Consider the following 10,805-nt stretch of genomic DNA (forward strand, 5'->3'; position numbering starts at 1 on the left):
TGGGGTGGGGCCCTAAGACCTCTCGGGAACTGAGTGGGTGTGGCTTGCTCGCTGCTCTTCCTCCCATACCTGGTGCTGTTCATCCATCCAGGCCACAGATGCTCACGGAGTCCCTGTGAGGAGCTGGACTCAGCAGTGAACTTGAATCCCTTGCCCTCAAGAAGTTGACACACTCTTCTAGATTCTGTTAACGTGTTTTCTGGTACATGAAACCCAGGATGGGTGACTCTACAGAGATGCTAACTAGAATAAGGGTTCCTGGGGGCTAGGGCAGGAGAGCTGGGGGCAGGTAAGGGGAGCTGATAACAAGGAGTTCAGGAAGGAAGAAAATGTTTTGAAATTGATATTGTGGACGCGACTGTACAGCACTACTTGATGTGACGGAACCAGGGGATGGTGTGATGTCTGGGCAAGCTCCTAATAAAATGGTTTCAGGGGAAAAAGAGAAGAAGTTGTCATTCTTGTGAATTAGAGTTGTAGCGCTCAGGGACACTCCCCAACTACCAGTTGGTGGATGAATGAATGAATGAATGAGTGACCACGGCATCTTCTCGTCACCCACACTGGGTGGGAAGGTGTCTGGACCCCTCCATTCCAGGTTTGGCCTTCTTGACCTGGGGCTCTGCCCAATGTCCTGGCCTGGCTGGCTACCGGCTATCACTCTGTGCAGAGCGGCAAGGGCCCAGCCCAACAGCTGGTCCCAGAGCGGCCCCACCCAGCACCCAGCACATTTGCTCTTGGCTCAGACATGGCCCCTCCCTGACACATCACACACGTTCCACCAGCGCTCTTTCAACTTTCACTGAATTCTTCAGGGAGGATGTTTCTGGTTTGTCACCTCAGTGTGTCTCCGCTTGGCCCTCACCCGTCTTGAAGGAGGGAGAGGGAAACAAGGCAGCCTTTCTGGGATTCATCAGAGCCATGCCAGGCGAGGTCCCAGGCTCTGAGTGAAGGTGCATGGGCTGCACAACGGTTTCTCTGCAGGCGAGATCTGGGGGTAACCTGCCCAAGCTCCACACAGAGCTGAGCTCCCACCTCAGCTTGTCCAGACCCCAAATCCTGAACTGGTACCTACCCTGCATATCTGAAGGGGAGGATTAAGGAGGCTTGGGCTTTTAAGGAGTAGCCTCGATGGAGCCCAGGACTGCTAAACACCAGTTCAAAGCCACCAGTTCAAAGCCACCAGCTGCTAGGAAGCTGCACAGGAAAAAGACGAGGCTGTTTCTATAAAGATTTGCGGTCTCGGCAATTCTACAGAGGGTCTCCGTGAGTCAGATGGAGTAGAAGGTTTGCGGCACTCGGGATTCAAACTTTGGGGGCAGGAATCTCCACACGGCAGACACCAGTGGGGATTCTGCCAACCCCCCTCTTCCTCCAGCGACAGCCCTCTGAAGCAGCCTGTGACAAGTCAGCCTCTGCCCCCCACCCCTTCCCCTGGAGGCAGAGGCCTGTGCCCTGGTCGAACATGGTGGCGGCGGCTGCTCCCTGGCTTCGAACCACCACCCTTGGTGCTTTCTTCCTCTCTCCGGCGCTTCCAGGGCTAACCCTCCCTCTGGTCTCCCCTCCCCACTTGGCTACGGTCTCTTTTCCCCCCAGTCTGTGTGCTTAAGGTCCCTACACACACACACACACACACACACACACACATTCTAATCTTTAAACCAACCCTACCAAGGCTAACTTTAGGTCCACAGTCTCACACCCCCCAAACGTTCTTTAAGCTTTGAGTTTCCCTCACTAATAAAACCTCCTGCAGCCTTGACCCACCGTTGTGCAATGGACAAGGGTGGCCCCTTCCCCAGGGGGCAGAGGTGGCTTACAACCAGGGGACACCCACAGGGAAATTTCAGGCATCAGCCTGTGAGTGGGGGAAGCTTGTTTGAGAATCACACACCCAACATCCTAGGTCTTAGCCCTCCTTTCAGATGCAGGCGCAGGAGTGAGCCCCCCAGCTGAGCAGGAGGAAGCAAGGATGACTGGCTTTGTCCAGAGAACAGGCCTGTGTTCATCACTGAGACTGGTGTCTGCAAGCCTTCCCTCTCTAGCCCCTCAAGGCCCTCCCGGTCTGTGAACTTCCTGAAGAGGAGAGTGCTGGGCTAAGTTTTAATTCTCTTGTTACCCCTGCGTGGTCCCTTACAGAGTCCCGGGGCCTGTTAGACTCTCACTGTCCCTCCCCTATCACCTGGCCACCCTAACCTGCCTCTCACCTCCCCTAAGTCATCTCCCAGCAAACCCAACCAGTGAATTTCTCAGGTTCAGGCCAACATAGAGTAGAAACAGAAATACTGTAAATAAAAACTAAATCAAAATGCTAAGACTTGCGGCCTCCTGTAAGTTTATTCACCACACATTTATTTAGGATTCACTGTCTGTTGGACCCCGTTCTAAGTACTTGACACTAGATAACCCGTCATCTTCTGTTCTGTGATCTGACGGGAACTGCCATTCCGGTGGAAGGGGAGGGACGCAGGGGCTGCCAAACCGCTGAGAAGCAGCCGAGTCCAGCTGACACACAGCATTAACCATCCCAGGTGGTGTGCACAAAAGATGCAGCGAGTGCTCACTTCCAGAGATTTGAATCTCTGCTCTGCCACCTAACAGCTGGATGGCCTTCACCTCCCTGAGTTTCTATCGATCTTTAATTCTATGAAACAGAAGTACTCATAAATCTTGCTTCTTTGGGGCTGTTATGAGGATTAGTTGTGCCCAGTGCTAAGATCAGGGTTCGGGCACCGCGAGCGCTAAGTAAATGTTCCCTTTCTTAACCCTGAGCTCTTCTTGTCCTCTGGGGGACAGAAGCCTGCCCAAGTCTCTGGCCTGTCACCTGACCTGCAGAACTGGGGTTCGTCAGCCCCTGTGATCAAGCAAGCCAGTGGTGGCCTTTAGCTTGTTGCTTGACCCTGGGGGGTGGGGCTTGCCAGCCCTTACAATTGTGAGCCCGGGCTCAACAGTTGTGCACGCCATTTCCTTGAAGTGATTTTCTTTCTACATACTTACATTTGAGCCCGTTGGGTATTACTACCAGCCTCTCAAAAGAAGACAAATGGAGCTTTCTACTCCTGTGAGGAGTTATAGTCTCTGACACCTCAGGGGTTGTTCTACCCTGTCCTAGAGGGTCACCGTGAGTCGGAATTGACTCAATGCCAGTGTCCCCCTACCCCCAAAATATATTTATGTACAATATTCACTTTACTGGCTTTGTGCCTCACAGGAACATACTAAGATATCACCGGCCAAGATGATTTCAACCAACGCTTTCATTTGTAATTTACTTTACAGAATTGTATACTTTTTCTTCCTTTTGTGAATGCAAAGTGATATAAAATACAGCCACGATACTGTTCCAACTCCCTGGGTCATGCCAACCGACTGTTCTGGGTATTCAGTGCAGTTAGAGCTTCCAGCTCTCCTACTCCCATAACCCTGGCAAGAGCCCCAGGCAGGACGACTGTGCTTTATCCTGGAGAACCCCTTGACTCCTCAGACTCTCTGTCAGGCAGGTACTCGCTCTGACAGCCCCATTTTGCAGATGGGAAAACTGAGGTTTAGAGCCACTTGATCAAGGACACACAGCGAAGATGTAGAGGAGCCACGAACCAGAACCCAGACAACCTCATTTCCAGGCCCTTTCTTCGAAAAACAATGTTCACTTTTCAAATCTGAAAAATGACCATATAATTTGAGTGGCCGGCAGGAGCTCACTTTATGCTATGCTTGTTTTAAATAAGAAGCAAAAGTGTGTTAAGGGAGCCCTCGTGGTGCTGTCAGGTAAGCACTGAACTGCAAACTTCAAGGTCGGCGGTTCAAACCCACTAGTTTCTCTGAGGGAGAAAGTTGAGGCTATTTTCTTCCCTAAAGATTTACAGCCTCAGAAACCCAACATATATGGTTATGTTGAGTGGGAGTTGGCTCTATGACTGTGGGTAAATGGGGGTGATTACAATTTAGACTACAATACAATAAACGCAGGAGGTAAAACAACAATGAAAAATCAAATTGTATTCAGTAAAAAGTAAGTCTCCTTCCAACCAGCTTTCTGTCACCAGCTTCTAGTATACCCTCCAGAGCTTGTGCACACATACAAATACACAGACATGTATTTATTGGGAGAAAGATGGGGCTTTCCACTCCTGTCAAGACTTGGGGTCCCAGAAGCTCACAGGGTAGTTCTTCGCTGTCCTATAGGGTCACTCTGAGTAAGGTGACCAGACGTCCAGCTTTTGGCAGGACAGTCCTGATTTTTGGTGCTTTAAAAAAGTCCCAATTTTTGGAAAGAATGCACGACAAGCTAGGGAACGGTCTATTTGGTCCATATAGACCAAATTTTTAATCAAGAACACCCCCACCCATCCCCAGTCAATGGTGTCCCGCTTTAAATCTGGTCACCTTAAGCACTGACTAGCTGGAGGTGAGTTGTCACTGTTGTTTGGGTATGCATTTGCTTAAAAGCCCTCCACAACCTGTTGACATTGAGTCTGCGCTGACTCATAGGAACCCTACAGCACCGCAGGGCTGCCCCATGGGGTTCCCAAGGCTGTAGATCTTTACCAAAGCAGGTGGCCACATCTCCCTCCCACAGAGTAGCTGACAACCAAACCAAACTCACTGCCATAAGTTGATTCCGACTCATGGTGAGCCCTGGTGGCATAGCAGCCTGCTAACTTCAAGGTCAGCAGTTTGAAACCACCAGCTGCTCCTTGGGAGAAAGATGAGGCTTTCTACTCTAAGTAGTTTCACTTTCAGAAACCCATAGGGGCAGTTCTACCCTGCCCTATAGACTCACTATGAATCATAAGTAGTTGGTGGGTTTGAAATATCAACCTTTGGTTAGCAGCCAAGCGCTTAACCACGTGCCACAAGTAGTTTCTCTGTTAAGTGTGTGTGTATACATATATATGTGTGTGTATCCATAACCAGTCCATTTTTTAAAAAACATATACAAATGGTAGAATCCTTTGAATTTTTCTCTTAATTGTACATCTGAGAGATTGCTTCATATTCATTTACCAAGATGTCCTTATTTCATTTTAAAGACTGCCCGTGGGGTTGTTCCAACATTTACCACCACCACCACCAAAAAACTATACTCACTGCTGTGGAGTGCATTCTGACTCACCGTGACGCCAAACCAGGACTTGTAAGTGCCTTTACAAAGTAGTAGTTGGGACTCAATACATCTATCATATCATTCTAAATTTCAGTCATGTCAAGTGAATGTGCAATTGTTACCACAGTTTTCAAACCTTCGTGTTCTATGTGGACTTCTTGGCATCGTCTCCCTTCTACCCCACCTCCACCTCTGCACCCTCCTCCCCTTATTCTGCTTGCTGTCCCGGTGGGTTCATCGACCCTGGGTTTCATAGACCAAAAAACGGAAAAGCATCTAACACAGCTGCAAAACATAACACCTCTGAGATACACTCTAATAGGAAGAAAGAAAAATCGAAGAAAACAATACAAACCAAAAATACAGAAAAATTTTGGAAGCCAGATCAGGTTCAGCCTGTCTCATAGGGGGAAATCTACTGACCAAGTTCTAACTGTTCAGGTCAGATTTATGCCTTTGCTCTTCTGTACGCCGCTCTCCCAAGCACTCCGTTTAGGGAGCACTTTCCTCCCTTCCCTCAATTTTAGATAGGGGGACTTCTCAAGGAATTTAATTCCTAAGTAGTCCCACAAATGAATCTTGGGCTCCCACTATCCTCCATTGCCTTCTGCACACCGGATTCTCACAATTTAGGCTCTGATACTGATTGATCCCTCCTTGGACTTCGGATTCTATGGACACCAGTCCTTCAGTGACTGATGATGCTGTGCTTCTTCCTGGTGGACTTAGTTGACGTCTCACTTAGAGGGCTGCTTGTTTGGAGATAAGTCTTGAAGACCCAAGATACTATTTTATCTGATAGCCAGGCAGCCTCTAAATTCTTTGCCTCATTTTGCTCTAGCACCTGTATCTTCTGTGTTCCCTTCCTGAGGGCGAGTATCAAGCAGGGCCATTGTCAGAACTAATTGTTCTTTTTTGATGGACATTTAGCCTGTTTGCTCTTACGAACAGTGCTGAATATGCTTTTTGTAGCATGCTGCATCCAAGTGCTGAGATATGAATTGGGTCAACTCCTAGAGCCTACAGTGCAGAGTCATAAATATTGGCTAGTTTTGCCAAATTCCCACATCTGCTGTACCAACTGGTGCTCCCTGGCAGCATGAACACCTTCACCAGCACTATGACCCAATGATCTCACCAGTGACAGAGACAATCATTGCCACTTTATTTTGAACCATATAAAATATATACATGGGCATACGCACACACATACACACATACACACATAGGAATATACAGGCGAGTGTACTTGCATGTACACACATGTGTGCACACACCCGTCTGTCCTGTCTGTGGACAGAGGGCAAACACCACACCTCTTATGGCTCCAGTCTCTCCTGATCCCAAAGGCCTGGGTCACAACCAGGCCACCAGTTCTCTTATGCAGATCCCAGTGGGCAGAGATTCACACACAGACTCCTGGGCCTGGTGCTCAGTCTCTCATTGGACATGTCTTCTGAGGTTCAGAGGAGGTGTATTTCTAACCAGCTCCTAGGTAACATCTGGGCTGCTAATTTGGGGATTTTGCTTTGAGACTCACTGCCCTAGCTCATTCAGTCTCTCGTCTCCACCATCTGAACTGGGAGAGTCCAGAGGAAATCAGGCCTCATTGTGGTAGGAAAAATAATCACTCAGAGTTACAGAGAGCCTAACTCATACCAAGGACCCCTGGTGGCATTATGTATGAGGCATCGGGCTGCGAGCTACTATTCAAAGTCATCAGAAATTCTCCAAGAGAAAGACGAAGCTGTCTGCTCTTAGAAAGATTTACAGCCCCCCAAATCCTTTATAGGGTCCTATGAGTTGGAATTGACTCGATGGCAGTGGGTTTTGTTTTTGTCAAGGGCATCACAAAAGCTGCCCACAGGCCGACTTGGAGGTCTCCTCCCATCTCCCCTATCTCAGGGTGGGACCTTGGCTCAGAGCATCTGCATCTTCGGAGCTTAGCTCAGTGCCAGGGATACAGTAGGCCTTTTCTGGACTCCACCGTGAGCTGGGCTGTGTCCTCACTAAGCAGACAGCAAAACCTCCCCTCCCATCCAGCTCTTAGGATTTGCACTGGTCTGAATGTTAGGGACCCAAGTGGTTGCTCTGTGTGTCACTCCTGCCCAGCTTTCTAAGTGCTGAGGAGGTCCTAAGGGAACTGTCTGTACCATCCCATTGAATCTGCTTGCCAGCCCTGAGAGGCAGGTCTTCTCACCATCGCTTTTTACAAATGTGAGCACTGTGGCTTGGAGAGGGAAGTGGCTTGCCTGAGCTAGGAGTGGTGGGGCTGGGCCTGGGATGCAAGCATCTCTGATTCCAGCACCCACATTGTTTCAGCAGCCTGGCTGGCTTGCTGCCAGGCATTTCACTAACTCTTCATGACCCTGTAGTGCCCTCTAGGGCAAACCCACTTGCCTAAGTCAAGGCCTGGACTTGAAAGTATGGGGGATCCAAAGAGGGCCCTGGATACTCCAGCCTGTAAGCATGTGGTTCTTTACTCCCTCTGGAGGGAAAAAGGGCCAGCTGGAATCTAGAGAGAACCTCTGCCCACTGGGATCTACACAGGCAGAGGTGGCAGCCTGGTTGTGACCCAGGCATTTGGGACCAGGAGAGACTGGAGCCATAAGAGGTGTGGTGTTTGTCCTCTGTCCACAGATAGGACAGAGGAGTGTGTGCACATGCAAGTACATGTGTATGTATATTACTCTGTGTGTATGTGTATGTGTGTATTTGCATATCCATGTGTATATATGTTTACCTGTGCAGGTGCCAGTGAATGGATGTGTACATGTATGCACATGTGCACATACATGTACAGGTGCCAATTCTTGTGTGTGTGTGTGTGTGTGTGTACATGAACATATATGCAGGTGTAATGGGAATGGGGAGCCTTATCATTTTTCTTATGTGTATAATTTAGTGATATTAATAGTATTCTTAAAAAAATATTTTATTGGGGGCTTAAGAGCCCCCAGCTCTTATAACACTCTATAGATCAATTGTATCAAGCATATTTGTACATACGTTGCCATCATCATTTCCAAAACACTCTCTTTCTACTTGAGCCCTTGGTATAAACTCCTTCCTTTCCCCCTCTGTCCCCCACCCTCCCACCCTCATGAATCCTTGATCCATTATATATTGTTATTATTATTTCCTATCTTACATTGTCTGCTGTCTCCCCTCACTCACATCTCTTCTATTCATCCCCTTCAGGGGGGTGGCTATATAACCAACCTTGTGATGGGTTCTCCTGGGGAGCCTTATCTTTCAAATTTAGACTCTAGAAGTTTCAGACAAACCAACCCTGAGCTAGCTGTCCATTACCGAGGAGGATGAAATCAAAACCACTCCACAGAAACTTAGCAACCTAACTGCCCATCAGTGGGCATAACCAGAGTGGAAACAGAGCAAGGGGCCATTGGTCAGGAAAGTCAAGTCTGCATTCTTTCACCATACTTATTCAATCTGCATGCTGAGCAAATGCTCCGAGAAGCATGAAGAAGGAAGCATTGGGATTGAGGGAAGACTCATTACCTACATCTGATACCCGGATGACCCAGCCTTGATTGCTGAGAGCCAAGGAGACTGGAAGCACTGACTGATGCACATCAAAGGTTACCATGTATCCCACTGGGAATATCTGTTGCAAAGAACCTCCTTACATACAAAGATGTCAGGTTGAGGACTTAGGGGTGCCTGACCCAACCCTGATATTTTGAAAGACCTGGTGTGCATGTGAAAGTTGGACACTGAATAAGCGGACTGGAGAAGGGTGGACGCGTTTGAATGATGGTGTTGGAGAAGAATATGAACTGTACCGTGGACTGCCAGAAGCATGAACAGATGTCTTTAAAGAAATACAGGCAGGATTCTCCTGGCGTGAAGATGGGAGACTTGGGCTCCTGAACGTCGGATGTGTTGCTACCAGGAGCCATCCCTTGAAAAGCACATCCTATTTTTTTTAAAATTATTTTGTTGGGGGCTAGTACAATTCTCATCACAATCCGTACATACATCCATTGTGTCAAGCACATATGCACATTTGTTGCCCTCATCATTCTCAAAACATTTGCCTCCAACTCTAGCCCCTAATATCAGTTGCTCATTTTCCCCCTCCCTCCCCACTCACCCCCCTCATGAACCCTTCATAGTTCATAAATTATTATAGTTTTGTCCTAAGTTACCCTGTCCGATGTCTCCCTCCACCCTCTTCTCTGCTGTCCATCCCCCAGGGAGGAGGCAATACTTAGATTCTTGTAATTGGTTCCCCCCTTCTGCCCCACATTCCCTTCACCCTCCAGGCATCGCCCCTCTCACCACTGGTCCTGAAGGAGTCATCTATCCTGGATTCCCTGTGTTTCCAGTAAGCACGTCCTATTTGAGGGTCAGCGGGATAGAAAGGAAGACCCTCCAGGAGGTGGACCAACCACAGTGGGTTCAAACCAAGCAGACTGTGAGGATGTCGCAGGCGCAGGCCTGGGCAGCGTTTCATGAGCCAGAATTGACTCAAGGACACAGGCGACAATGACAGAGTGGAGAACTACGCGGCAGTTAAAAGGATTAGGTTAGGTTTCTACAGGGCCACACGGATAATGCACACAGAAATGACAGGGACATGGGGACAAGTTTAAGAATGGTCTGAACTGATTGGCGGTGCATTACCCATTGAGCAAGGTAAGCACGGCTGACTTGTGTTTATACGTAAGCCGTTCGACCTTACTTATTGAGTAATCCACCCCTGGAATGAAGCAAACCATTTTTGTTACACACCCACCTACAACAGTACTGTCTTTGACATATTTCTTATGGGTATGTGTACAGATGACTGCAAACATGTAGAGAAAGGTCTAGAAGGAGAACCCCCCCTCCCCAAATAGGAAGGTGGTTAAGTCTGGAAGGTTAAGGACAAAGAGAATTGAGTGCCCCCTGTCCCGCTCTCACTTTTCAAAGGGAGAATGGGGCGTCTGGTCCTCAGGTCAGTGAACCTTGCAGGGGGCAGGTAGGCTGGGTCATTCATGGAGGTGAGCCTTCAGAAAGCAGCTCCTTGCCTGCACCTCTAGGGCCAGGCTGCCAGGCGACACGTTCTGCCGCCACGACCCAGGGGGTGGGAGTGCTCTCCATTTCGCGCCCACTTCTCCGCCAGGCTAGAGTGGGGTGGGGGCGGAGGCACCCCCTGTAGACCGCCCCACCCCCGTTCCCAGCTGCTCCAGCACACCTAAGCCACCACACCGACAAACTACACAACTCTGGGGGGGGGGGGGCCGGGAGAGGCTCCTCCTCAGCACAGGGGGACATCTGAGGATTCAACTTAAGTCCCACCCCTGAGAGGAGCTGACGGTGACCATCCGCCCTGGGGTGCCCTTGGCTGCGCTCACCACCAATTCCTTCTCGGGACCTAGGGAAGTTTGTCCACCCGCAGGCACCCCGGTTTTCGGTTCTGTGAAATGGGAACATCGGTAGTGTCGTCGCCCCACCTCACGTGGGGGGGGGGCGTTGCGGGGGTACAATCAGGTCTCTGGAGTCTGGGGTCCAGCTTCGCGGGCGCACCGGGGGCGCTGAGCACGCAGTGAGGACTCACTCTCGGGGCACCGGGGGCGTTGGCTCAGCCGGTCCCCGCACCCCAAGGACACCCCCCAAACTCCGCGTCCTGCCCCACGTACTCAGTTCTGCCCCTGCGACCCCTGGTGCGTGACACCCCACCACCCCGCCC

At 49.7% G+C, this 10,805-nt stretch overlaps 1 protein-coding gene across 1 annotated transcript in view; it reads right to left on the reverse strand.

Moving 5' to 3' along the window:
• The window catches only part of SCNN1B (sodium channel epithelial 1 subunit beta), a 71,424-nt gene extending 61,369 nt beyond the window's left edge, over positions 1-10,055 (reverse strand). Inside the window, exon 1 of the mRNA XM_045285410.1 lies at positions 10,037-10,055. The gene's annotated coding sequence lies outside the window, so the exon portion shown is untranslated. The remainder of the gene's footprint in view (positions 1-10,036) is intronic.
• Positions 10,056-10,805: the final 750 nt, after the last annotated feature.

The sequence above is a fragment of the Echinops telfairi genome, unplaced genomic scaffold, assembly GCF_000313985.2.
Source record: "Echinops telfairi isolate 266 unplaced genomic scaffold, ASM31398v2 ScPeMD7_5;HRSCAF=22, whole genome shotgun sequence".
Lineage (NCBI taxonomy): Eukaryota > Metazoa > Chordata > Mammalia > Afrosoricida > Tenrecidae > Echinops > Echinops telfairi.